General features: G+C 31.6%; 1 long non-coding RNA gene across 20 annotated transcripts in view; it reads left to right on the plus strand.

Moving 5' to 3' along the window:
- The first annotated feature begins 30 nt into the window (after positions 1–30).
- The window catches only part of LOC121757239, a 32,901-nt gene continuing 5,487 nt past the window's right edge, over positions 31–27,444 (plus strand). Inside the window, exons 1-26 of one of the 20 annotated variants that reach the window (XR_006041194.1) lie at positions 59–148; positions 324–481; positions 732–802; positions 897–1,301; positions 1,413–1,570; positions 1,670–1,793; positions 1,903–2,031; positions 2,141–2,198; positions 2,384–2,502; positions 2,722–2,832; positions 2,931–3,055; positions 3,142–3,216; positions 3,500–3,622; positions 3,695–3,770; positions 3,888–3,962; positions 4,170–4,298; positions 4,377–4,477; positions 5,158–5,261; positions 5,386–7,103; positions 7,196–7,828; positions 7,926–8,007; positions 8,119–8,239; positions 8,312–8,399; positions 8,523–8,624; positions 8,969–9,064; positions 9,397–9,479. This is a non-coding gene — a long non-coding RNA (uncharacterized LOC121757239). Of the gene's footprint in view, positions 149–323; positions 482–731; positions 803–896; positions 1,302–1,412; positions 1,571–1,669; positions 1,794–1,902; positions 2,032–2,140; positions 2,199–2,383; positions 2,503–2,721; positions 2,833–2,930; positions 3,056–3,141; positions 3,217–3,313; positions 3,623–3,694; positions 3,771–3,887; positions 3,963–4,169; positions 4,299–4,376; positions 4,478–5,157; positions 5,262–5,385; positions 7,104–7,195; positions 7,829–7,925; positions 8,008–8,118; positions 8,240–8,311; positions 8,400–8,522; positions 8,625–8,968; positions 9,065–9,376; positions 9,480–27,444 lie in introns of all 20 variants that reach the window. The other 19 variants (XR_006041200.1, XR_006041201.1, XR_006041190.1 and 16 more) reach the window with 19 other exon arrangements.

A 27,444-nucleotide genomic window follows, 5' to 3' on the forward strand; every position in this document is an offset into this window, starting at 1 on the left:
TGCCTTTTATCTTTCTTATTTTAGGAGATCTGTTTGGAGCCCTATAAGGGCGTCTACACGACAGTTCTAAAATTTGATAATTGCTACTTTGTCCACAGTTGGTGCTCTTCGGACTACAATGGGACATCCAGTTGAGAAGTCAAGCTAGGTACCCTTTATACTATAGGTTATAGGCTTTATTAAGATTCACTTGCGCTTACTAACTGAGATTTACAATCTCAATGATATAAATGCTTGGGATCATTTATTAAATCCGGAATTCCTCAAAGCCAATAGTTGTATCTTTAAATCCCAATATTGTAACTCTTCTTTCATGTACATAGCTCCTGTGAAGGCTTGTTCATTTACACGAATGTGGCTTGTGCAAGGGATTCTTTCAGATTTTTCAGATGTCTTGAAATGCCTTGGTGACAACAAAACGTATGTGCTTGAGTGTACATCTTGCCAATGTTGTCAAGTCACCACGTAGCCAAAGGTCGAGGTAATACAATGTTGTCTTTTACTTTTGTCGAATCTGTCTACCCCCTTGCCTAACCCATTCCTTGATTAGGTTCTAGGTTTTGTGTGAACCGCAATTTATGTGCATCACTGATTCTGACCAACCATCTTAAGCTTTAATGAATTGAAGCTGCCTTTGTAAATGATAGTGATATTTTACCTTCGTGTTGTTTTACCTTAGAGACTTAGATTTCTGGCTGCCTTTTATGAGTCTAAGATATCTTCCCTATCAGCTCCCCAGGACCTTATTGATCAAGTTGATATATTAAAGTCGATGGAGAAGTCAGGATTTTGGTAAGCGGTGGTAAGTGGCCTATCTTTGTCTTTTACCTATTAAAAATATTCAAAATATAATTTATTGAAGGCTTTTATTCGTAATTTTTGTATTTTATTTTCAGAAAGCTTCAAAATGGTGGGAGAGGAAAGAGGATGTTACTGAACTAGCCGAACTTGCTTCATTCTATGGACTGTTCGTTGATGTATAAATTGAACAAATGCCATCTTTATGTTTTGTTTCCTTTTCTAATTAGGATTGGAATAGATCTGACACCCAGCAGCTGTTAGAGTTAACTGTGTAAATAAGAGTTGTAATTTTAGTTTGACATAGTGAAAGATGCTGATAGGGTAGTTTCACGCATGGCGAATAAGACATTGTTATGCTATTTTTGACATACCTCTTAGGCATTGTTTCTGTGAGGTCCTCACAATTGGTATCTTTTCATGCAAGTTGAGAAGACTTTTGACTTCCGCCTCACTGGTGCCTTTCAAGATCTTGTAAATATGTCCTGAATACTATGATATAGGTAATTAGTCTGATGTTTTAAGTAATAATGTCTAAAATTAAAGTGTCATGTCATGGTTTTGATTATTTGGGTGTCAATTGAGGTCTGAAGTGGTTATTGCTTTTGTTGCAGACTTTTCAGAACAAGAGGCTTGCTTATGCATTTAAGGAGAGTCCTCTCATAGTCTCATCACGGAACTGTTACTCTGGCTTTTGGATGATAGGGTTCCGGAGATGGATGATGGAAGTCAAATTTTAACAGCTTTGAATGTTTTGATGTTAAAGATTCTGGTAACTATCTCTGTAAACTTATGAGGCAAGCTTGGCTTGTTTTTTCTCCTCTCTTCTTGCGCATATAATTGCTATTGTGTGGCTGGATTGCACGTGCAGGATAACACAGAACGTACATCATCAATTCTTGTGCTTATAAATCTGTTAGGAAATCTGGATCCATCAAGACGTCCATCTTCATTTCTCTGATTTGGTTGTTAAAATGTTTGATCAAGCTCCCAAGGTATTATATCTAGTTTTTTTTCTTAAATTTTAATTATGTAGTGCAACTGCCATTTTTCCCAATATAAGCTTGTTCTTCAATTCAAATTTACAAATATTACTCTTTGCAGGCATCTGCAGCTCCAAAGAAGGTTGTTAAAGTAACTTATTCTACATCATCTGTGGTGACTGGTGGCCTGGATGGACTTCCACGTGAAGATACTGTTTAAAAGATCCCTCCCACTTTGTTAAAAGGATTAGTGAGTTCTGATTGGAAGATTTGTAATATGGAGTTTATGTTTGTTAATCATCAAATATGTTTATGATTTAAGAGGGCATGCCGTCAATCTGACTTTATCTTCTGTCTAGGTCCACTTGGAATCTATTAAAAATGTAACCAAATTCTGAAAGAGGTGAACTGGAACTGGTATGTTCAGTGGAAAATTTGATAAATTTTGTATATGGAGTATATAATTATCTACATGATGTGCCATCTTATCTTTCTTGTTTTATTAGATCTATTTGGAGCTCTAAAAGGGAAAATTTGATAAATTTTGTATATGGAGTATATAATTATCTACATGATGTGCCATCTTATCTTTCTTGTTTTAGGAGATCTATTTGGAGCTCTAAAAGGGCGTCTACACAATAGTAGCAAAAATTTGATAATTGCTACTTTGTCCACAATTGGTGCTCTTGGGACCACAATGGGACAGCAGAAATTAAGCGAGGTACTCTCTTATACTATTACTTATAGGTTTATTAAGAGTCACTTGCGCTAACTAACTGAGATTTACAATCCCAATATTATAAATGCTTGGGATCATTTATTAAATCCAGAATTCCTCAAAGCCAATAGTTATACCTTTAAATCACAATATTGAAACTCTTCTGTCATGTACATAGCTCTTGTGAAAGCTTGATCATTTACATGAATGTGGCCCATGCAGGGCATTCTTTCAGATGTTTTGAAATGCCTTGGCGACAACAGAAAACATATGCGTGAGTTTACATTGAGTACCTTAGACACTTGGCCTTGTGCTGCCCATCCCAATAAAATGGTCTGTAGTCTATTTGTAAAATAGTGTTTTTCGAACTTCTGCTTTGAGTATCCCTGACCTCATCGTTTGTTGTTGTCTTCTGCTACCATATATTTCAGCTATTCTCACAGGCTAAAGTAGGCGCAGAGGGGTGAAATTTGATTGGCTATCAAGACAACTTGCTGGATTAGCTGAGTTTCATGATGCAATCAAGCTAATCAAACCCACTACATCTGCTATTACGGTATTTTGTTATTCAAAGTTGATATTCTTCAGGTAGCTGTTTGTGCCAACTTTATGTCTCAGGATATTTCTTGGTTACCTTTCTAGGATAAATCAACAGATGTTCATAAAGAGGCTGAAGCATGATTTAATGAAATATTGAGGGTTTGTGGACATGAAACGGTATGAACATCCAAAATTTTTATTACTTTATTGAGGTTTGCTAACTCTTTTAGCTGCTAGATGGTGCTAGACCTATCTTATATCTCTCGCCTTACAGGTATCCGAAAATTTGAGAGATATACAAGATTATGCTTTAGCTGATATTTGCAAACGATTGAAGCCATATGGAGCTTTTCATGCTACTTTCCATTAAATCACTCATCTCCTAATAAAAAATTTATATTGTTTTTCTACTTTTTCATATCATTATGTTGATTTTTCTTGTGCCACATATCCATTGCAGAATAATTATGAATCTGGTGAATTTGTTTCGTCAAGCATCACGTTGGAAAGCAGCCTAAAGACAGCAAAACCTAATGGAAATGGCGACCGCGAATCTCAACATGGAAGCAGAAATGCACCTTCAGTATGTTTTTTGTGGTTAATATATTTCTTCTAAACCATAATGTATTTGTTAATTGATGTCCTGTTTATTTAGAGAGTTGTGCCTAACAAGGGATTCAAGCAAGAATCTATCTTGTCTTTTCAAGACATCAACATTCAGTCACAACAAGGTTGGTTCACATTTATTTTATCGGGCAACAAGGTGCAATTATTTTGATAACGCTGCACACAATGTTGTAGCTTTTAAGGCGGCATAGTAGATTATTGACTTAGTGTTACTCTCGCAGGATGGCAGAGAAAGAATTATTGTTCGCAGATTCAAATTAGATGAATTGCGTGTAGAGGAAATTCAAGATCTTGAGGTTTCTGCTCTCTTTTAAGATTTTATTATTAATTTTATCAGATTAGATTTTCCATACCACGGAGGAGGTCTTCATACAGCTTTTGCAAATTTTTATCAGCTTTTGGGTTTGGGTAAATAGTAGCAGACCATCAGTGTTGACTTGTTTTAGCATTTGTGTGGCTTATGTTATATTTATGTATGTGATGATATGCTACATTCTTTATAGATTTTTAGTAAGGGACTATGCTTACTTCAAAAAGAATGATGTCATGAAATACTTTCGAGAGGATCTGCATCGGAGGCTCTAAGTGCTGACTTCAAAAATCAAGTTGATGGCATTGAGATGTTGCAAAAGGTTATTTCAACATAAATTCTAGTTTTGATTATGTAACTTGCAATTTTCTTTTACCTTCGATTTGTTTATGATATACAGGCTCTTCCTCCATGGGAAGGGAGGTGATTGAAGTCTTAGATATACTTTTAAAGTGGTTTGTGTTGAGGTTTTGTGAATTCAACACATCATGCTTATTAAAGGTGAATAGGATTTTATTAATTTGTTTGTTTTTTTAGTTAGCATGCCCATGTGCTTGGCTGTGTGAATTTATCAAATGATATTTTTAAAAAAGAAATGAGTGGTTGCATATTTTATGAGTGTTCTCAAGACACTTGTTATTAGGACATTTGTTTATTCAGTTTGTTTCTAGAATTGCTAAAATTACAAATTGTTATTGAGTCTCCAATATCTATCTCTATAATGATGTTACAGCCAGTGAATACACATGTCCTTATAATTCTTATCTATCATATTTAAACTATCTCGTATCCTTTCTCGACTCTTGATCTTCTGTAACTTTGATTGACCTTTTATTTTAAAGATCTAACAAGACTGCATTGCTAAGTGGTTGATGTTGGTTAGTGATGTCTTAAAATGTTTTAAAAATTGCGTATTTGTTAAGACCTTTGCATAGCCTTTACATTTAGTATGTTCACATGATCTCATATAATTATTTGTTCTTCAAAATTGTATTAGTAATGTTCTTATTGCTTGAATTGGAACTTTGTTTATCTATTTTTCTAATTTTTCTTCATAATTTTTCTACTGACAATATCTCTGATTCTGTTTTGTTTGTCCAATGTCATTTCTACATTATTTGGGCAATTATAGCTATCTTTTGAGAAACTTATTTTTGTTTTTTGCCAATATGTTGTTGAAGGGATGAAAGTTGTGTGCAATGAATTGGCTTAAGCAACTGCTGACCCCAAGGGCAGCACAATGGAAGAAATACAGAATGATGCTGATTAACTAGTTTCATGCCCGGTGAATAAGGCAATTATTATTTTGACCTAAAAAACTTATAGCGCCTAAAATTGAAGAGTCATGTCATGATTTTTATTATTTGTGTGTTAATTGAGGTCTGAAGTTGGTATTGCTTTTGTTGCAGACTTTTTAGAATAAGAGGCTTGCTTAAGGAGATAAGGAGAGTACTAGTCTCATCTTACACAAAACTGTTGCTATGGCTTTTGGATGATAGGGTTCCACGGATGGATGATGGAAGTCAACTTTTGAGAGCTTTTAATGCTCTGATGTTAAAGGTTCTGGTAACTATCACTATAAAACTTATGAGGCAAGCATTGCTAGTTTTTCTCCTCTCTTGTGAATATAATTGTTGTTGTGGGGCCGGATTGCACGTGCAGGATAATGCATAGCGTAATTCATCATTTGTTGTTCTTATAAATCTGTTAAGACCTTTGGATCCATTAAGATGGCCTTCTCCAGCATCAAATGAGTCTCTAGCAATCAGAAACCAGAAATTCTGCGATTTGGTTGTTAAATGTTTGATCAAGCTCACGAATGTATTATATCTTGATCTGTTTTATCTTGTTTATTTTTTCTTTTAATTATTGTTCTTATATTATTGATGTAGTGAATCTTCCTTCTGTAAGAATGTTATGTTGCATAGTTTGACGACATTGTTTGAAAGCATTTGCATAGTCTTACTTAATCGATTGATAGTTGTTTTAACTTTTGGAGATCTATGTAGGTGCTTCACTCTTAGTTTTTGTATGCCCCCCCTAATTTATGGTTTTGCATCGTGGGTTCATTGTAGCCCACTTTTTTTGTAAGTCAATTGGTGTCTTTTGATCATTTCATAGATGATCATTTTTCAATATAATTTTATCCTTCCTTTGTATTTCTTGAGGAATTATTTTCTGGTTAGTTAATATGCTCCTGTTTAAGAAATTGTTTGTTTTTCTATTTTCTGGTTAGTTAATATACTTAAATATTTTATAGATTTAGCAACTTAAGTACATGGTAATGTTCTGTCTTAGTTATTATTTGTCCATCCATTATTTACAAGTTTATGGAGTCGAGAAATCTGCTTGTTTTGAAATTTTCTTTTGCTTTCAAGATAAACCTTTATCCATTCCTTTGCCATTGTTTGAAGCGAAATAGTACCTAAGTAGTAGATTAATCCTCATATCATGCCTTTTTATTTTTATTTTTCTTGATATTTTCTTTGCTTCATCTGGTGAATATTTATATACTCCTTTATTTATTGGTCTTTTCTAAAAATGCTAGATATTACTATTATATACATGTTGTCTTTGGTTCTTTGATGTTAGAGTATTGCGCTTACTGTGATTCTTTTGTATGAATTGCATTGGCAGATGGGGCTGCTTTTTTAAAATTGTTATCTTGCTACTAAGTTTTTTGTTTCAGCTATTGTGTCTTTGAAGACCAGATTGAATAACAAACGAATTTGGATCCATCTGTTGAGATGTTGATCCTTTTACTGTGTTATTCCTGGCTGGAATGAGAAAAATGTTCAGGTGCTGCATCCAGGAATTAACTGCATCTGGTGAACATGAATTTACTGTTTTTTTGCTTTTCTGGAAGATGTAAAGGTATTTCTGCATTAAACCTGCTTTACTACGAGGTAAATTCTTTTTGGTGTAAAACTGTCAGTTTTCCCAATATAAGTTTGTTCTTCAATTCAAATTTACAAATACAGTATTGCAGGCATCTGCACTCCAAAGAAGGTTGTTAAAGTAACTTATTCTACATCATCTGCGGTGACTGGTGGCATGGATTGTCTTCCATGTGAAGATATCAATAAAAAAGATCACCCCACTTCTTTTAGAGAGTTCTGATTGGAAGGTTTGTTATATGGAGTATATGTTTGTTAATCATCAAATCTTTGAATGATTTATAAGAGGGCATGCCATCAATCTGACTTTATCTTCTTCTAGGTCCGCTTGGAATCTACTGAAAGTGTGACCAAAATTCTGGAAGAGGTGAACAAACGTGTTCTGCTGGATGGAACTGGTACATCAGTCGAAAATTTGAAAAAACTAGTCTCAAATTTTGTATATGGAGTAAATAATTATCTACATGACGTGCCCTCTTTTCTTTCTTGTTTTAGGAGATCTATTTGGAGCTATAAAAGGGCGTCTACATGACACTAACAAAAATTTGATTGTTGCTACTTTATCCACAATTGGTGCTCTCTTATACTATTAGTTATTAGTTTATTAAGAGTCTCTTGCGCTAACTAACTGAGATTCACAATCCCAATATTATAAATACTTGGGATCATTTAACAAATCCCGAATTCCTCAAAGCCAATAGCTTTACATATGCGTGAGTGGTCATTGAGTACCTTAGATACTTAGCTATGCTCATCCCAATAAAATGGTCTGTAGTCGATTTGGAAAATAGTGTTTTTCCAACTTCTGTTTTGAGTATTGTTGACCTCATCTTTTGTTGTGTCTACCACTACCATGTATTTCAGCTGTTCTCACAGACGCTAGGATAAATCAGCAAATGTTCGTAAAGCGGCTGAAGCATACTTTAATGTATTGAGGGTTTGTGGACAAGAAACGGTATGGACATCCATAATTTTTATTACTTGATTGAGGCTTGCTAACTCTTTTAGCTGCTAGATTGCACCACATCTATTTTATATCTCTCCCATTATAGGTATCCAAGAATTTGAGAGATATACAAGGTTCTGATTTAGCTATTATTAGCAAACAACTGAAGCCATATTGAGCTTTTCAAGGTATTATGCTACTTTCCATTAACTCATCTCTTAATAAAAAATATATTAATTTTTTTTTTCACTTTTCCATATCATTTTATTGATTTTTCTCGTGTCACATATCCATTGCAGATAATTATGAATCTGGTGGATATGTTTTGTTAAGCATCACGGCAGAAAGCATCCTAAAGACAGCAAAACCAAACGGTCATGGTTACCGCGAATCTTGGCATGAAAGTAGAAATGCACCTTCGTATGTTTTCTGTGGTTAATATCTTTCTTCTGAACCGTAATGTATATTTTAATTGATGTCCTGTATATTTAGAGAGTTGGCACCTAACAAGGGATCCATGCAAGAATCCATCTTGTCTATTCAAGACATTGATATTCAGTCACGAGTTTTGATCAGCAAGGTTGGTACAGATTTATTTTTTAGGGCAATAAGGTGCAAATATTTTGGTAGCTGCAGGCTGCAAACAGTGCCCGTATCTTTTATGCCAAAAAAGTAGATTATTAACTTAGTGTTACTCTCGCAGGATGACAGGGAAATGATTATTGTTTGCCGATTCAAATTCGAAGAATTGCATATAGAGCGCATTCAAGATCTTCAGTTTTCGTTTTGAGGTTTCGTTTCTCTTGTAAGATTTCTTTATTAATTTTGTGGGATTAGCTTTTCTATACCACAGAGGAGGCCTTCATACAACTTTTTAGAACTTTTTTCAGCTTTTGGGTTTGAGTAAATTGTTAGACCATTAGTGTTCGACTTGTTTTGGCATCTGTGTGGCTTATATAATTTTTTTGCATGTGATCATATGTTACATTCTTTATAGATGTTAGTAAGTGACTTTACTTACTTCTCAAACATTATGATGTCAAATTGATGGCATTGAGATGTTGCAGAAGGTTCTTTCAACATAAATTCTAGTTTTGATTGTGTAACTTGAAATTTTCTTCTAACCTTCGATTTGTTTATGATATACAGGCTCTTCCTCCATGGGAAGAGAGGTGATTGAAGTCTTAGATATACTCTTAATTTGTGTTAAGGTTTTGTGAATCCAACACATCATGCTTATTAATGGTAAATAGGATTTTATTAATCGGTTTTTTTGTCAGCATGCCTGTGTGCTTTGCTCACTGAATTAAAGCTCACTGAATTCACTGAAAAGGAAATGAGTGGTAGCATATTTGATGAGTATTCTCAATTAGAACATTTGTTTATTCTGCTTGTTTGTGGATTTGCTAAAATTACAAATTTTTATTGATTCTCCAATATCTAGCTCTATAATGATGTTATAGCAGGTGTATATACATGTTCTGATAATTCTTATCTATCATATTTAAACTATCTCGTATCCTTTCTTAACTTTTGAGCTTCTGTAACTTTGATAAGGTACTTAAATTTCATCCCAGGCTTATGGATCTGTTGAAAAATGAGGGCTACACTATGACAGAAGCAGAGGCAACCCATCTTTCTACCTTGCTTGGTTGAGAAGGTAACTGATGTATTAACTGTCTATGTGATATGCTTTTATTTCTTATTAAGAATTTTCGGGCTATAGGTCTATGGCAAGTGATTCTGGTTGTTTTGAATTGGATTGAATTTCTTTTTTTTTTTACAAAATTTAATATCTCAACCTGTATTCAAAATCTTATTAAGCTAAGGAAGTTTGTGTTTATATATTGTGTATAGCGTGTGTATTATGTGCAATGTACGTAGTGTGTGTATATGCAGTTTGTTTTCGTGTTAAGTTATGTGTGTGTATTGTGCTTTTATTTTGTGTTTAACGTGTGTCTAGTGTCTGTATTTTTTTATAGTTTGGTTATAATGTGTGCTATGAGTATATTTTTTGTACGTGTGTATTTTGGGTAGTGCGTCAGTGTGTATTTTGTGCATACTTTCTCTAATGAGTCTGTTTTGTGTATAGTGTATTTAGTCCGTTTGTTTTGTTTATAATTTATGCAATGTGTATTGTGTGTATAGTGTGTGTCTAATGCGTGTATTTTTTGTATAATGTGTTTTAAGTGTGCTATGCACATGTATTTTATAATACTTGTATATTTGTGTATAGTGTGTTTTTTTGTAGCGTATGTACGGTGCGTATTTTGTATGTGTAGATGTTTGTATTTTGAGTATAATGTTTAGTGTGTTAGTCTACGTATTATGTGTATAGTTTATTTTGTTTGTTTGTTTTTATAGTATGTGAAGTATATGTGTTTTGAGTATAGCGTGGGTATTGTGTGTAAACTATGTGTATTCTGTGTATCTTGTATATAGTGCGTAATGCATATTTTGTTTAGGATTTAGAGTAGTAAGTGCAGTGTGTGTATAGTGTGTGCAATGTAATTGTGTGCATAGTGTGTGTGTGCAACGTGATTGTGTGTATTTTGTGAATATAGTTTGTGTTTATATATTGTGTATAGCGTGTGTATTATGTGCAATGTACGTAGTGTGTGTATATGTAGTTTGTTTTCGTGTTAAGTTATGTGTGTGTATTGTGCTTTTATTTTGTGTATAACGTGTGTCTGTATTTTTTTATGGTTTGGTTATAGTGTGTGCTATGAGTATATTTTCTGTACGTGTGTATTTTGTGTAGTGCGTCAGTGTGTGTCTGCTTTTTCTTGTAAAATGTCTAAGGTGTGTATAATGTGTCTATTTTGTGTATAGTATGTGTAGTGTATGTATTTTGTGTGTGTGTTTTGTGTATAAGTTTATTTGGTCTGTGTATAGTTGCAATGTTTTGAGTTGTGTGTTTGTAGTGCATGTAGTTTTTTTTATAGTGTGTGTGTTTCATTTGTAATTTGGCTTGTTTATATAGTGTGTATAGTGTGTATATTATGTACCATGTAGTATATATTTTGTGTTGTGTATATGTGTTTTGTGTATATTTTGTGTACAGTGCATGTATTTTGTGTATATTGTGTCTCGTGTGTTATGTGTCCCATATGTAAATGTTCTATATTTTTATACTTTGTGTATAATGTGTGTGTTTTGTGTTCAGTGTATTGAGTCCGTTTGTTTAATTTATAGTGTGTTCAATGCGTATTTTGTGTTAATACTTTGTGTATAGCGTGTGTATTACATTGTTGTGTGCGTATTTTATGTGTATATTTTGTATTTTTGTATATATAGTGAGTGTCCAATGCGTATATTTTGTGTATACTGTGTTTATTGTGTGTGACATGTTTTTTTTATGTGTTGTGTGCATATTTTGTGTATAGAGTGTGCATATTTATATACTTGTACATAGTGTTAGTCTTTTGTTATATATGTTTGTGTAGCTATTTGTATTTTTTTTATAATGTAAGCAGTATGTTACACATTCAGTATTGTGTGCAGTGCGTATTTTTTTTGTGCATGGCTAATGCTTGTATTTTGTGTATAGTGAATGTATGTAGTGTGTATAATTTGTACTATGTAGTGTGTAGTATGCGCAGTGTATATTGTGAGTAGTGTGTGTATTTTGTGTATACTTTCTCTAGTGAGTCTGTTTTGTGTATAGTGTATTTAGTCCGTTTGTTTTGTTTATAATTTATGCAATGTGTATTGTGTGTGTAGTGTGTGTCTAATGCGTGTATTTTTTGTATAATGTGTTTTAAGTGTGCTATGCACATGTATTTTATAATACTTGTATATTTTTGTATAGTGTGTGTTTTTTTAGCGTATGTACGGTGCGTATTTTGTATGTGTAGATGTTTGTATTTTGAGTATAATGTTTAGTGTGTGTATTTTTTGTTTAGTGTGTATAGTCTGCGTATTTTGTGTATAGTTTATTTTGTTTGTTTGTTTTTTTATAGTATGTGAAGTATATGTGTTTTGAGTATAGCGTGGGTATTGTGTGTACACTATGTGTATTCTGTGTATCTTGTATATAGTGCGTATTGCATATTTTGTTTAGGATTTAGAGTAGTAAGTGCAGTGTGTGTATAGTATGTGCAATGTAATTGTGTGCATAGTGTGTGTGTGCAACGTGATTGTGTGTATTTTGTGAATATAGTTTGTGTTTATATATTGTGTATAGCGTGTATATTATGTGCAATGTACGTAGTGTGTGTATATACAGTTTGTTTTCGTGTTAAGTTATGTGTGTGTATTGTGCTTTTATTTTGTGTATAACGTGTGTCTAGTGTATGTATTTTTTTATAGTTTGGTTATAGTGTGTGCTTAGAGTATATTTTCTGTACGTGTGTATTTTGTGTAGTGCATCAGTGTGTGTTTTGTGTAGTGTGTTGTCTATTTTTTCTTGTAAAATGTCTAAGTTGTGTATAATGTGTCTATTTTGTGTATAGTATGTGTAGTGTATGTATTTTGTGTGTTTGTGTGTTTTGTGTATATGTTTATTTGATCTGTGTATAGTTGCAATGTTTTGAGTTGTGTGTTTGTAGTGCATGTAGTTTTTTTATAGTGTGTGTTTCATTTGTAATTTGGCTTGTTTATATTGTGTGTATAGTGTGTATATTATGTGCCATGTAGTATATATTTTGTGTTATGTGTATATGTGTTTTGTGTATATTTTGTGTACAGTGCATGTATTTTGTGTATATTGCGTGAATATAGTTTGTGTTTATATATTGTATATAGCGTGTGTATTATGTGCAATGTACGTAGTGTGTGTATATACTGTTTGTTTTCGTGTTAAGTTATGTGTGTGTATTGTGCTTTTATTTTGTGTATAACGTGTGTCTAGTGTCTGTATTTTTTTATAGTTTGGTTATAGTGTGTGCTATGAGTATATTTTCTGTACGTGTGTATTTTGTGCAGTGCGTCAGTGTGTGTTTTGTGTAGTGTGTTGTCTGCTTTTTCTTGTAAAATGTCTAAGGTGTGTATAATGTGTCTATTTTGTGTATAGTATGTGTAGTGTATGTATTTTGTGTGTGTGTGTGTTTTGTGTATATGTTTATTTGGTCGGTGTATAGTTGCAATGTTTTGAGTTGTGTGTTTGTAGTGCATGTAGTTTTTTTATAGTGTGTGTTTCATTTGTAATTTGGCTTGTTTATATTGTGTGTATAGTGTATATATTATGTGCCATGTAGTATATATTTTGTGTTATGTGTATATGTGTTTTGTGTATATTTTGTGTACAGTGCATGTATTTTGTGTATATTGTGTCTCGTGTGTTATGTGTCCCATATGTAAATGTTCTATATTTTTATACTTTGTGTATAATGTGTATTTTGTGTTAATACTTTGTGTATAGCGTGTGTATTACGTTGTTGTGTGCGTATTTTATGTGTATATTTTGTATTTTGTATATTGTATATATTGTGAGTGTCCAATGCGTATATTTTGTGTATACTGTGTTTATTGTGTGTGACATATGTTTTTTTTCGATATGTGTTGTGTGCGTATTTTGTGTATAGAGTGTGCATATTTATATACTTGTACATAGTGTTAGTCTTTTGTTATATATGTTTGTGTAACTATTTGTATTTTTTTTTATAATGTAAGCAGTGTGTTACACATTCAGTATTGTGTAGGTATATAGTGTGTATAATTTGTACTATGTAGTGTGTAGTATGCGCAGTGTATACACTGTGAGTAGTGTGTGTATTTTGTGTATACTTTCTCTAGTGAATCTGTTTTGTGTATAGTGTATTTAGTCCGTTTGTTTTGTTTATAATTTATGCAATGTGTATTGTGTGTATAGTGTGTGTCTAATGCGTGTATTTTTTGTATAATGTGTTTTAAGTGTGCACATGTATTTTACAATAATTGTATATTTTGTGTATAGTGTATGTATATAGTGTGTATAATTTGTACTATGTAGTGTATAGTATGCGCAGTGTATACTGTGAGTAGTGTGTGTATTTTGTGTATACTTTCTCTAGTGAGTATGTTTTGTGTATAGTGTATTTAGTCCGTTTGTTTTGTTTATAATTTATGCAATGTGTATTGTGTGTGTAGTGTGTGTCTAATGCGTGTATTTTTTGTATAATGTGTTTTAAGTGTGCTATGCACCTGTATTTTATAATACTTGTATATTTTTATATAGTGTGTGTTTTTTTAGCGTATGTACGGTGCGTATTTTGTATGTGTAGATGTTTGTATTTTGAGTATAATGTTTAGTGTGTGTATTTTTTGTTTAGTGTGTATAGTCTGCGTATTTTGTGTATAGTTTATTTTGTTTGTTTGTTTTTTTATAGTATGTGAAGTATATGTGTTTTGAGTATAGCGTGGGTATTGTGTGTAAACTATGTGTATTCTGTGTATCTTGTATATAGTGCGTATTGCATATTTTGTTTAGGATTTAGAGTAGTAAGTGCAGTGTGTGTATAGTGTGTGCAATGTAATTGTGTGCATAGTGTGTGTGTGCAACGTGATTGTGTGTATTTTGTGAATATAGTTTGTGTTTATATATTGTGTATAGCGTGTGTATTATGTGCAATGTCGTAGTGTGTGTATATACAGTTTGTTTTCGTGTTAAGTTATGTGTGTGTATTGTGCTTTTATTTTGTGTATAACGTGTGTCTAGTGTATGTATTTTTTTATAGTTTGGTTATAGTGTGTGCTTAGAGTATATTTTCTGTACATGTGTATTTTGTGTAGTGCGTCAGTGTGTGTTTTGTGTAGTGTGTTTTCTATTTTTTCTTGTAAAATGTCTAAGTTGTGTATAATGTGTCTATTTTGTGTATAGTATGTGTAGTGTATGTAATTTGTGTGTTTGTGTGTTTTGTGTATATGTTTATTTGATCTGTGTATAGTTGCAATGTTTTGAGTTGTGTGTTTGTAGTGCATGTAGTTTTTTTATAATGTGTGTTTCATTTGTAATTTGGCTTGTTTATATTGTGTGTATAGTGTGTATATTATGTGCCATGTAGTATATATTTTGTGTTATGTGTATATGTGTTTTGTTTATATTTTGTGTACAGTGCATGTATTTTGTGTATATTGCGTGAATATAGTTTGTGTTTATATATTGTATATAGCGTGTGTATTATGTGCAATGTACGTAGTGTGTGTATATACTGTTTGTTTTCGTGTTAAGTTATGTGTGTGTATTGTGCTTTTATTTTGTGTATAACGTGTGTCTAGTGTCTGTATTTTTTTATAGTTTGGTTATAGTGTGTGCTATGAGTATATTTTCTGTACGTGTGTATTTTGTGCAGTGCGTCAGTGTGTGTTTTGTGTAGTGTGTTGTCTGCTTTTTCTTGTAAAATGTCTAAGGTGTGTATAATGTGTCTATTTTGTGTATAGTATGTGTAGTGTATGTATTTTGTGTGTGTGTGTGTTTTGTGTATATGTTTATTTGGTCGGTGTATAGTTGCAATGTTTTGAGTTGTGTGTTTGTAATGCATGTAGTTTTTTTTATAGTGTGTGTTTCATTTGTAATTTGGCTTGTTTATATTGTGTGTATAGTGTATATATTATGTGCCATGTAGTATATATTTTGTGTTATGTGTATATGTGTTTTGTGTATATTTTGTGTACAGTGCATGTATTTTGTGTATATTGTGTCTCGTGTGTTATGTGTCCCATATGTAAATGTTCTATATTTTTATACTTTGTGTATAATGTGTATTTTGTGTTAATACTTTGTGTATAGCGTGTGTATTACGTTGTTGTGTGCGTATTTTATGTGTATATTTTGTATTTTGTATATTGTATATATAGTGAGTGTCCAATGCGTATATTTTGTGTATACTGTGTTTATTGTGTGTGACATATGTTTTTTTTTCGATATGTGTTGTGTGCGTATTTTGTGTATAGAGTGTGCATATTTATATACTTGTACATAATGTTAGTCTTTTGTTATATATGTTTGTGTAACTATTTGTATTTTTTTTTATAATGTAAGCAGTGTGTTACACATTCAGTATTGTGTAGGTATATAGTGTGTATAATTTGTACTATGTAGTGTGTAGTATGCGCAGTGTATAATTTTGAGTTGTGTGTTTCATTTGTAATTTGGCTTGTTTATATTGTGTGTATAGTGTGTATATTATGTGCCATGTAGTATATATTTTGTGTTATGTGTATATGTGTTTTGTTTATATTTTGTGTACAGTGCATGTATTTTGTGTATATTGCGTGAATATAGTTTGTGTTTATATATTGTATATAGCGTGTGTATTATGTGCAATGTACGTAGTGTGTGTATATACTGTTTGTTTTCGTGTTAAGTTATGTGTGTGTATTGTGCTTTTATTTTGTGTATAACGTGTGTCTAGTGTCTGTATTTTTTTATAGTTTGGTTATAGTGTGTGCTATGAGTATATTTTCTGTACGTGTGTATTTTGTGCAGTGCGTCAGTGTGTGTTTTGTGTAGTGTGTTGTCTGCTTTTTCTTGTAAAATGTCTAAGGTGTGTATAATGTGTCTATTTTGTGTATAGTATGTGTAGTGTATGTATTTTGTGTGTGTGTGTGTTTTGTGTATATGTTTATTTGGTCGGTGTATAGTTGCAATGTTTTGAGTTGTGTGTTTGTAATGCATGTAGTTTTTTTATAGTGTGTGTTTCATTTGTAATTTGGCTTGTTTATATTGTGTGTATAGTGTATATATTATGTGCCATGTAGTATATATTTTGTGTTATGTGTATATGTGTTTTGTGTATATTTTGTGTACAGTGCATGTATTTTGTGTATATTGTGTCTCGTGTGTTATGTGTCCCATATGTAAATGTTCTATATTTTTATACTTTGTGTATAATGTGTATTTTGTGTTAATACTTTGTGTATAGCGTGTGTATTACGTTGTTGTGTGCGTATTTTATGTGTATATTTTGTATTTTGTATATTGTATATATAGTGAGTGTCCAATGCGTATATTTTGTGTATACTGTGTTTATTGTGTGTGACATATGTTTTTTTTTCGATATGTGTTGTGTGCGTATTTTGTGTATAGAGTGTGCATATTTATATACTTGTACATAATGTTAGTCTTTTGTTATATATGTTTGTGTAACTATTTGTATTTTTTTTTATAATGTAAGCAGTGTGTTACACATTCAGTATTGTGTAGGTATATAGTGTGTATAATTTGTACTATGTAGTGTGTAGTATGCGCAGTGTATAATTTTGAGTTGTGTGTTTCATTTGTAATTTGGCTTGTTTATATTGTGTGTATAGTGTGTATATTATGTGCCATGTAGTATATATTTTGTGTTATGTGTATATGTGTTTTGTTTATATTTTGTGTACAGTGCATGTATTTTGTGTATATTGCGTGAATATAGTTTGTGTTTATATATTGTATATAGCGTGTGTATTATGTGCAATGTACGTAGTGTGTGTATATACTGTTTGTTTTCGTGTTAAGTTATGTGTGTGTATTGTGCTTTTATTTTGTGTATAACGTGTGTCTAGTGTCTGTATTTTTTTATAGTTTGGTTATAGTGTGTGCTATGAGTATATTTTCTGTACGTGTGTATTTTGTGCAGTGCGTCAGTGTGTGTTTTGTGTAGTGTGTTGTCTGCTTTTTCTTGTAAAATGTCTAAGGTGTGTATAATGTGTCTATTTTATGTATAGTATGTGTAGTGTATGTATTTTGTGTGTGTGTGTGTGTTTTGTGTATATGTTTATTTGGTCGGTGTATAGTTGCAATGTTTTGAGTTGTGTGTTTGTAATGCATGTAGTTTTTTTTATAGTGTGTGTTTCATTTGTAATTTGGCTTGTTTATATTGTGTGTATAGTGTATATATTATGTGCCATGTAGTATATATTTTGTGTTATGTGTATATGTGTTTTGTGTATATTTTGTGTACAGTGCATGTATTTTGTGTATATTGTGTCTCGTGTGTTATGTGTCCCATATGTAAATGTTCTATATTTTTATACTTTGTGTATAATGTGTATTTTGTGTTAATACTTTGTGTATAGCGTGTGTATTACGTTGTTGTGTGCGTATTTTATGTGTATATTTTGTATTTTGTATATTGTATATATAGTGAGTGTCCAATGCGTATATTTTGTGTATACTGTGTTTATTGTGTGTGACATATGTTTTTTTTTCGATATGTATTGTGTGCGTATTTTGTGTATAGAGTGTGCATATTTATATACTTGTACATAATGTTAGTCTTTTGTTATATATGTTTGTGTAACTATTTGTATTTTTTTTTTATAATGTAAGCAGTGTGTTACACATTCAGTATTGTGTAGGTATATAGTGTGTATAATTTGTACTATGTAGTGTGTAGTATGCGCAGTGTATAATTTTGAGTTGTGTGTTTCATTTGTAATTTGGCTTGTTTATATTGTGTGTATAGTGTGTATATTATGTGCCATGTAGTATATATTTTGTGTTATGTGTATATGTGTTTTGTTTATATTTTGTGTACAGTGCATGTATTTTGTGTATATTGCGTGAATATAGTTTGTGTTTATATATTGTATATAGCGTGTGTATTATGTGCAATGTACGTAGTGTGTGTATATACTGTTTGTTTTCGTGTTAAGTTATGTGTGTGTATTGTGCTTTTATTTTGTGTATAACGTGTGTCTAGTGTCTGTATTTTTTTATAGTTTGGTTATAGTGTGTGCTATGAGTATATTTTCTGTACGTGTGTATTTTGTGCAGTGCGTCAGTGTGTGTTTTGTGTAGTGTGTTGTCTGCTTTTTCTTGTAAAATGTCTAAGGTGTGTATAATGTGTCTATTTTATGTATAGTATGTGTAGTGTATGTATTTTGTGTGTGTGTGTGTGTTTTGTGTATATGTTTATTTGGTCGGTGTATAGTTGCAATGTTTTGAGTTGTGTGTTTGTAATGCATGTAGTTTTTTTATAGTGTGTGTTTCATTTGTAATTTGGCTTGTTTATATTGTGTGTATAGTGTATATATTATGTGCCATGTAGTATATATTTTGTGTTTTGTGTATATGTGTTTTGTGTATATTTTGTGTACAGTGCATGTATTTTGTGTATATTGTGTCTCGTGTGTTATGTGTCCCATATGTAAATGTTCTATATTTTTATACTTTGTGTATAATGTGTATTTTGTGTTAATACTTTGTGTATAGCGTGTGTATTACGTTGTTGTGTGCGTATTTTATGTGTATATTTTGTATTTTGTATATTGTATATATAGTGAGTGTCCAATGCGTATATTTTGTGTATACTGTGTTTATTGTGTGTGACATATGTTTTTTTTTCGATATGTATTGTGTGCGTATTTTGTGTATAGAGTGTGCATATTTATATACTTGTACATAGTGTTAGTCTTTTGTTATATATGTTTGTGTAACTATTTGTATTTTTTTTTATAATGTAAGCAGTGTGTTACACATTCAGTATTGTGTAGGTATATAGTGTGTATAATTTGTACTATGTAGTGTGTAGTATGCGCAGTGTATATACTGTGAGTAGTGTGTATATTTTGTGTATACTTTCTCTAGTGAGTAGTGTGTATATTTTGTGTATACTTTCTCTAGTGAGTCTGTTTTGTTTATAGTGTATTTAGTCCGTTTGTTTTGTTTATAATTTATGCAATGTGTATTGTGTGTATAGTGTGTGTCTAATGCGTGTATTTTTTGTATAATGTGTTTTAAGTGTGATATGCACATGTATTTTACAATACTTGTATATATGTGTATAGTGTGTGTTTTTTTGTAGCGTTTGTACGGTGCGTATTTTGTATGTGTAGATGTTTGTATTTTGAGTATAATGTGTAATGTGTGTATTTTGTGTTTAGTGTGTATAGTCTGCGTATTCTGTGTATAGTTTATTTTGTTTGTTTGTTTTTTTATAGTATGTGAAGTATATGTGTTTTGAGTATAGCATGGGTATTGTGTGTAAACTATGTGTGTTCTGTGTATCTTGTATATAGTGCGTAATGCATATTTTGTTTAGGATCTAGAGTAGTAATTGCAGTGTGTGTATAGTGTGTGCAATGTAATTGTGTGCATAGTGTGTGTGTACAACGTGATTGTGTGTATTTTGTGAATATAGTTTGTGTTTATATATTGTGTATAGCGTGTGTATTATGTGCAATGTACGTAGTGCGTGTATATGCTGTTTGTTTTCGTGTTAAATTATGTGTGTGTATTGTGCTTTTATTGTGTATAACGTGTGTCTAGTGTCTGTATTTTTTTATAGTTTGGTTATAGTGTGTGCTATGAGTATATTTTCTGTACGTGTGTATTTTGTGTAGTGCGTCAGTGTGTGTTTAGTGTAGTGTGTTGTCTGCTTTTTCTTGTAAAATGTCTAAGGTGTGTATAATGTGTCTATTTTGTGTATAGTATGTGTAGTGTATGTATTTTGTGTGTGTGTGTGTTTTGTGTATATGTTTATTTGGTCGGTGTATAGTTGCAATGTTTTGAGTTGTGTGTTTGTAGTGCATGTAGTTTTTTTATAGTGTGTGTTTCATTTGTAATTTGGCTTGTTTATATTGTGTGTATAGTGTATATATTATGTGCCATGTAGTATATATTTTGTGTTATGTGTATATGTGTTTTGTGTATATTTTGTGTACAGTGCATGTATTTTGTGTATATTGTGTCTCGTGTGTTATGTGTCCCATATGTAAATGTTCTATATTTTTATACTTTGTGTATAATGTGTATTTTGTGTTAATACTTTGTGTATAGCGTGTGTATTACGTTGGCTTGTTTATATTGTGTGTATACTATATTATGTGCCATGTAGTATTTATTTTGTGTTATGTGTATATGTGTTTTGTGTATATTTTGTGTATCTCATATGTAAATGTTCTATACTTTTATACTTTGTGTATAATGTGTGTGTTTTGTGTTCAGTGTATTGAGTCCGTTTGTTTAATTTATAGTGTGTTCAATGTGTATTTTGTGTTAATACTTTGTGTATAGCGTGTGTATTATGTTGTTGTGTGCGTATTTTATGTGTAGATTTTGTATTTTGTATATACAGTGAGTGTCCAATGCGATTATATTTTGTGTATACTGTGTTTATTGTGTGCGCCATATGTTTATTTTTGGTATGTGTTGTGTGCATATTTATGTACTTGTACATAATGTTAGTCTTTTGTTATATATGTTTGTGTAGCTATTTGTATTTTTTTATAATGTAAGTAGTGTGTTACACATTTTGTGTGCAGTGCGTATTTTTTTTGTGCATGGCTAATGCTTGTATTTTGTGTATAGTGTATGTATATAGTGTGTATAATTTGTACTATGTAGTGTGTAGTATGCGCAGTGTATACTGTGAGTGGTGTGTGTATTTTGTGTATACTTTCTCTAGTGAGTCTGTTTTGTGTATAGTGTATTTAGTCCGTTTGTTTTGTTTATAATTTATGCAATGTGTATTGTGTGTATAGTGTGTATAGTGTGTGTCTAATGCATGTATTTTTTGTATAATGTGTGTTTAAGTGTGCTATGCACATGTATTTTATAATACTTGTATATTTCTGAATAGTGTGTGTGTTTTTTGTTGCGTATGTACGGTGCGTATTTTGTATGTGTAGATGTTTGTATTTTGAGTATAATGTTTAGTGTGTGTATTTTGTGTTTAGTGTGTATAGTCTGCGTATTTTGTATATAGTTTATTTTGTTTGTTTGTTTTTTTATAGTATGTGAAGTATATGTGTTTTGAGTATAGCGTGGGTATTGTGTGTAAACAATGTGTATTCTGTGCATCTTGTATATAGTGCGTAATGCGTATTTTGTTTAGGATTTAGAGTAATATGTGCAGTGTGTGCAATGTAATTGTGTGCATAGTGTGTGTGTGCAACGTGATTGTGTGTATTTTGTGTATATAGTTTGTGTTTATATATCGTGTATAGCGTGTGTATTATGTGCAATGTACGTAGTGTGTGTATATGCAGTTTGTTTTCGTGTTAAGTTATGTGTGTGTATTGTGCTTTTATTTTGTGTATAACATGTGTCTAGTGTCTGTATTTTTTTATAGTTTGGTTATAGTGTGTGCTATGAGTATATTTTCTGTACGTGTGTATTTTGTGTAGTGCGTCAGTGTGTGTTTTGTGTAGTGTGTTGTCTGCTTTTTCTTGTAAAATGTCTAAGGTGTGTATAATGTGTCTATTTTGTGTATAGTATGTGTAGTGTATGTATTGTGTGTGTGTGTGTTTGTTTTGTGTATAAGTTTATTTGGTCTGTGTATAGTTGCAATGTTTTGAGTTGTGTGTTTGTAGTGCATGTAGTTTTTTTTATAGTGTGTGTTTCATTTGTAATTTGGCTTGTTTAATGTGTGTGTTTTGTGTTTAGTGTATAATGTGTGTGTTTTGTGTTTAGTGTATTGAGTCCGTTTGTTTAATTTATAGTGTGTTCAATGTGTATTTTGTGTTAATACTTTGTGTATAGCGTGTGTATTACGTTGTTGTGTGCGTATTTTATGTGTAGATTTTGTATTTTGTATATATAGTGAGTGTCCAATGCGTATATTTTGTGTATACTGTGTTTATTGTGTGTGCCATATGTTTATTTTTGGTATGTGTTGTGTGCATATTTTGTTTACAGAGTGTGTGCATATTTATGTACTTGTACATAAGGTTAGTCTTTTGTTTATATATGTTTGTGTAGCTATTTGTAATTTTTTATAATGTAAGCAGTGTGTTACACATTTTGTGTGCAGTGCGTATTTTTTTTGTGCATGGCTAATGCTTGTATTTTGTGTATAGTGTATGTATATAGTGTGTATAATTTGTACTATGTAGTGTGTAGTATGCGCAGTGTATACTGTGAGTAGTGTGTGTATTTTGTGTATACTTTCTCTAGTGAGTCTGTTTTGTGTATAGTGTATTTAGTCCGTTTGTTTTGTTTATAATTTATGCAATGTGTATTGTGTGTATAGTGTTTGTATAGTGTGTGTCTAATGCATGTATTTTTTGTATAATGTGTGTTTAAGTGTGCTATGCACATGTATTTTATAATACTTGTATATTTCTGAATAGTGTGTGTGTTTTTTGTTGCGTATGTACGGTGCGTATTTTGTATGTGTAGATGTTTGTATTTTGAGTATAATGTTTAGTGTGTGTATTTTGTGTTTAGTGTGTATAGTCTGCGTATTTTGTATATAGTTTATTTTGTTTGTTTGTTTTTTTATAGTATGTGAAGTATATGTGTTTTGAGTATAGCGTGGGTATTGTGTGTAAACAATGTGTATTCTGTGCATCTTGTATATAGTGCGTAATGCGTATTTTGTTTAGGATTTAGAGTAATATGTGCAGTGTGTGCAATGTAATTGTGTGCATAGTGTGTGTGTGCAACGTGATTGTGTGTATTTTGTGTATATAGTTTGTGTTTATATATCGTGTATAGCGTGTGTATTATGTGCAATGTACGTAGTGTGTGTATATGCAGTTTGTTTTCGTGTTAAGTTATGTGTGTGTATTGTGCTTTTATTTTGTGTATAACATGTGTCTAGTGTCTGTATTTTTTTATAGTTTGGTTATAGTGTGTGCTATGAGTATATTTTCTGTACGTGTGTATTTTGTGTAGTGCGTCAGTGTGTGTTTTGTGTAGTGTGTTGTCTGCTTTTTCTTGTAAAATGTCTAAGGTGTGTATAATGTGTCTATTTTGTGTATAGTATGTGTAGTGTATGTATTGTGTGTGTGTGTGTTTGTTTTGTGTATAAGTTTATTTGGTCTGTGTATAGTTGCAATGTTTTGAGTTGTGTGTTTGTAGTGCATGTAGTTTTTTTTATAGTGTGTGTGTTTCATTTGTAATTTGGCTTGTTTAATGTGTGTGTTTTGTGTTTAGTGTATAATGTGTGTGTTTTGTGTTTAGTGTATTGAGTCCGTTTGTTTAATTTATAGTGTGTTCAATGTGTATTTTGTGTTAATACTTTGTGTATAGCGTGTGTATTACGTTGTTGTGTGCGTATTTTATGTGTAGATTTTGTATTTTGTATATATAGTGAGTGTCCAATGCGTATATTTTGTGTATACTGTGTTTATTGTGTGTGCCATATGTTTATTTTTGGTATGTGTTGTGTGCATATTTTGTTTACAGAGTGTGTGCATATTTATGTACTTGTACATAAGGTTAGTCTTTTGTTTATATATGTTTGTGTAGCTATTTGTAATTTTTTATAATGTAAGCAGTGTGTTACACATTTTGTGTGCAGTGCGTATTTTTTTGTGCATGGCTAATGCTTGTATTTTGTGTATAGTGTATGTATATAGTGTGTATAATTTGTACTATGTAGTGTGTAGTATGCGCAGTGTATACTGTGAGTAGTGTGTGTATTTTGTGTATACTTTCTCTAGTGAGTCTGTTTTGTGTATAGTGTATTTAGTCCGTTTGTTTTGTTTATAATTTATGCAATGTGTATTGTGTGTATAGTGTTTGTATAGTGTGTGTCTAATGCATGTATTTTTTGTATAATGTGTGTTTAAGTGTGCTATGCACATGTATTTTATAATACTTGTATATTTCTGAATAGTGTGTGTGTTTTTTGTTGCGTATGTACGGTGCGTATTTTGTATGTGTAGATGTTTGTATTTTGAGTATAATGTTTAGTGTGTGTATTTTGTGTTTAGTGTGTATAGTCTGCGTATTTTGTATATAGTTTATTTTGTTTGTTTGTTTTTTTATAGTATGTGAAGTATATGTGTTTTGAGTATAGCGTGGGTATTGTGTGTAAACAATGTGTATTCTGTGCATCTTGTATATAGTGCGTAATGCGTATTTTGTTTAGGATTTAGAGTAATATGTGCAGTGTGTGCAATGTAATTGTGTGCATAGTGTGTGTGTGCAACGTGATTGTGTGTATTTTGTGTATATAGTTTGTGTTTATATATCGTGTATAGCGTGTGTATTATGTGCAATGTACGTAGTGTGTGTATATGCAGTTTGTTTTCGTGTTAAGTTATGTGTGTGTATTGTGCTTTTATTTTGTGTATAACATGTGTCTAGTGTCTGTATTTTTTTATAGTTTGGTTATAGTGTGTGCTATGAGTATATTTTCTGTACGTGTGTATTTTGTGTAGTGCGTCAGTGTGTGTTTTGTGTAGTGTGTTGTCTGCTTTTTCTTGTAAAATGTCTAAGGTGTGTATAATGTGTCTATTTTGTGTATAGTATGTGTAGTGTATGTATTGTGTGTGTGTGTGTTTGTTTTGTGTATAAGTTTATTTGGTCTGTGTATAGTTGCAATGTTTTGAGTTGTGTGTTTGTAGTGCATGTAGTTTTTTTTATAGTGTGTGTGTTTCATTTGTAATTTGGCTTGTTTAATGTGTGTGTTTTGTGTTTAGTGTATAATGTGTGTGTTTTGTGTTTAGTGTATTGAGTCCGTTTGTTTAATTTATAGTGTGTTCAATGTGTATTTTGTGTTAATACTTTGTGTATAGCGTGTGTATTACGTTGTTGTGTGCGTATTTTATGTGTAGATTTTGTATTTTGTATATATAGTGAGTGTCCAATGCGTATATTTTGTGTATACTGTGTTTATTGTGTGTGCCATATGTTTATTTTTGGTATGTGTTGTGTGCATATTTTGTTTACAGAGTGTGTGCATATTTATGTACTTGTACATAAGGTTAGTCTTTTGTTTATATATGTTTGTGTAGCTATTTGTAATTTTTTATAATGTAAGCAGTGTGTTACACATTTTGTGTGCAGTGCGTATTTTTTTTGTGCATGGCTAATGCTTGTATTTTGTGTATAGTGTATGTATATAGTGTGTATAATTTGTACTATGTAGTGTGTAGTATGCGCAGTGTATACTGTGAGTAGTGTGTGTATTTTGTGTATACTTTCTCTAGTGAGTCTGTTTTGTGTATAGTGTATTTAGTCCGTTTGTTTTGTTTATAATTTATGCAATGTGTATTGTGTGTATAGTGTTTGTATAGTGTGTGTCTAATGCATGTATTTTTTGTATAATGTGTGTTTAAGTGTGCTATGCACATGTATTTTATAATACTTGTATATTTCTGAATAGTGTGTGTGTTTTTTGTTGCGTATGTACGGTGCGTATTTTGTATGTGTAGATGTTTGTATTTTGAGTATAATGTTTAGTGTGTGTATTTTGTGTTTAGTGTGTATAGTCTGTGTATTTTGTATATAGTTTATTTTGTTTGTTTGTTTTTTTATAGTATGTGAAGTATATGTGTTTTGAGTATAGCGTGGGTATTGTGTGTAAACAATGTGTATTCTGTGCATCTTGTATATAGTGCGTAATGCGTATTTTGTTTAGGATTTAGAGTAATATGTGCAGTGTGTGCAATGTAATTGTGTGCATAGTGTGTGTGTGCAACGTGATTGTGTGTATTTTGTGTATATAGTTTGTGTTTATATATCGTGTATAGCGTGTGTATTATGTGCAATGTACGTAGTGTGTGTATATGCAGTTTGTTTTCGTGTTAAGTTATGTGTGTGTATTGTGCTTTTATTTTGTGTATAACATGTGTCTAGTGTCTGTATTTTTTTATAGTTTGGTTATAGTGTGTGCTATGAGTATATTTTCTGTACGTGTGTATTTTGTGTAGTGCGTCAGTGTGTGTTTTGTGTAGTGTGTTGTCTGCTTTTTCTTGTAAAATGTCTAAGGTGTGTATAATGTGTCTATTTTGTGTATAGTATGTGTAGTGTATGTATTGTGTGTGTGTGTGTTTGTTTTGTGTATAAGTTTATTTGGTCTGTGTATAGTTGCAATGTTTTGAGTTGTGTGTTTGTAGTGCATGTAGTTTTTTTTATAGTGTGTGTGTTTCATTTGTAATTTGGCTTGTTTAATGTGTGTGTTTTGTGTTTAGTGTATAATGTGTGTGTTTTGTGTTTAGTGTATTGAGTCCGTTTGTTTAATTTATAGTGTGTTCAATGTGTATTTTGTGTTAATACTTTGTGTATAGCGTGTGTATTACGTTGTTGTGTGCGTATTTTATGTGTAGATTTTGTATTTTGTATATATAGTGAGTGTCCAATGCGTATATTTTGTGTATACTGTGTTTATTGTGTGTGCCATATGTTTATTTTTGGTATGTGTTGTGTGCATATTTTGTTTACAGAGTGTGTGCATATTTATGTACTTGTACATAAGGTTAGTCTTTTGTTTATATATGTTTGTGTAGCTATTTGTAATTTTTTATAATGTAAGCAGTGTGTTACACATTTTGTGTGCAGTGCGTATTTTTTTTGTGCATGGCTAATGCTTGTATTTTGTGTATAGTGTATGTATATAGTGTGTATAATTTGTACTATGTAGTGTGTAGTATGCGCAGTGTATACTGTGAGTAGTGTGTGTATTTTGTGTATACTTTCTCTAGTGAGTCTGTTTTGTGTATAGTGTATTTAGTCCGTTTGTTTTGTTTATAATTTATGCAATGTGTATTGTGTGTATAGTGTGTGTATAGTGTGTGTCTAATGCATGTATTTTTTGTATAATGTGTGTTTAAGTGTGCTATGCACATGTATTTTATAATACTTGTATATTTCTGAATAGTGTGTGTGTTTTTTGTTGCGTATGTACGGTGCGTATTTTGTATGTGTAGATGTTTGTATTTTGAGTATAATGTTTAGTGTGTGTATTTTGTGTTTAGTGTGTATAGTCTGCGTATTTTGTATATAGTTTATTTTGTTTGTTTGTTTTTTTATAGTATGTGAAGTA

The sequence above is a fragment of the Salvia splendens genome, chromosome 12, assembly GCF_004379255.2.
Source record: "Salvia splendens isolate huo1 chromosome 12, SspV2, whole genome shotgun sequence".
NCBI lineage: Eukaryota > Viridiplantae > Streptophyta > Magnoliopsida > Lamiales > Lamiaceae > Salvia > Salvia splendens.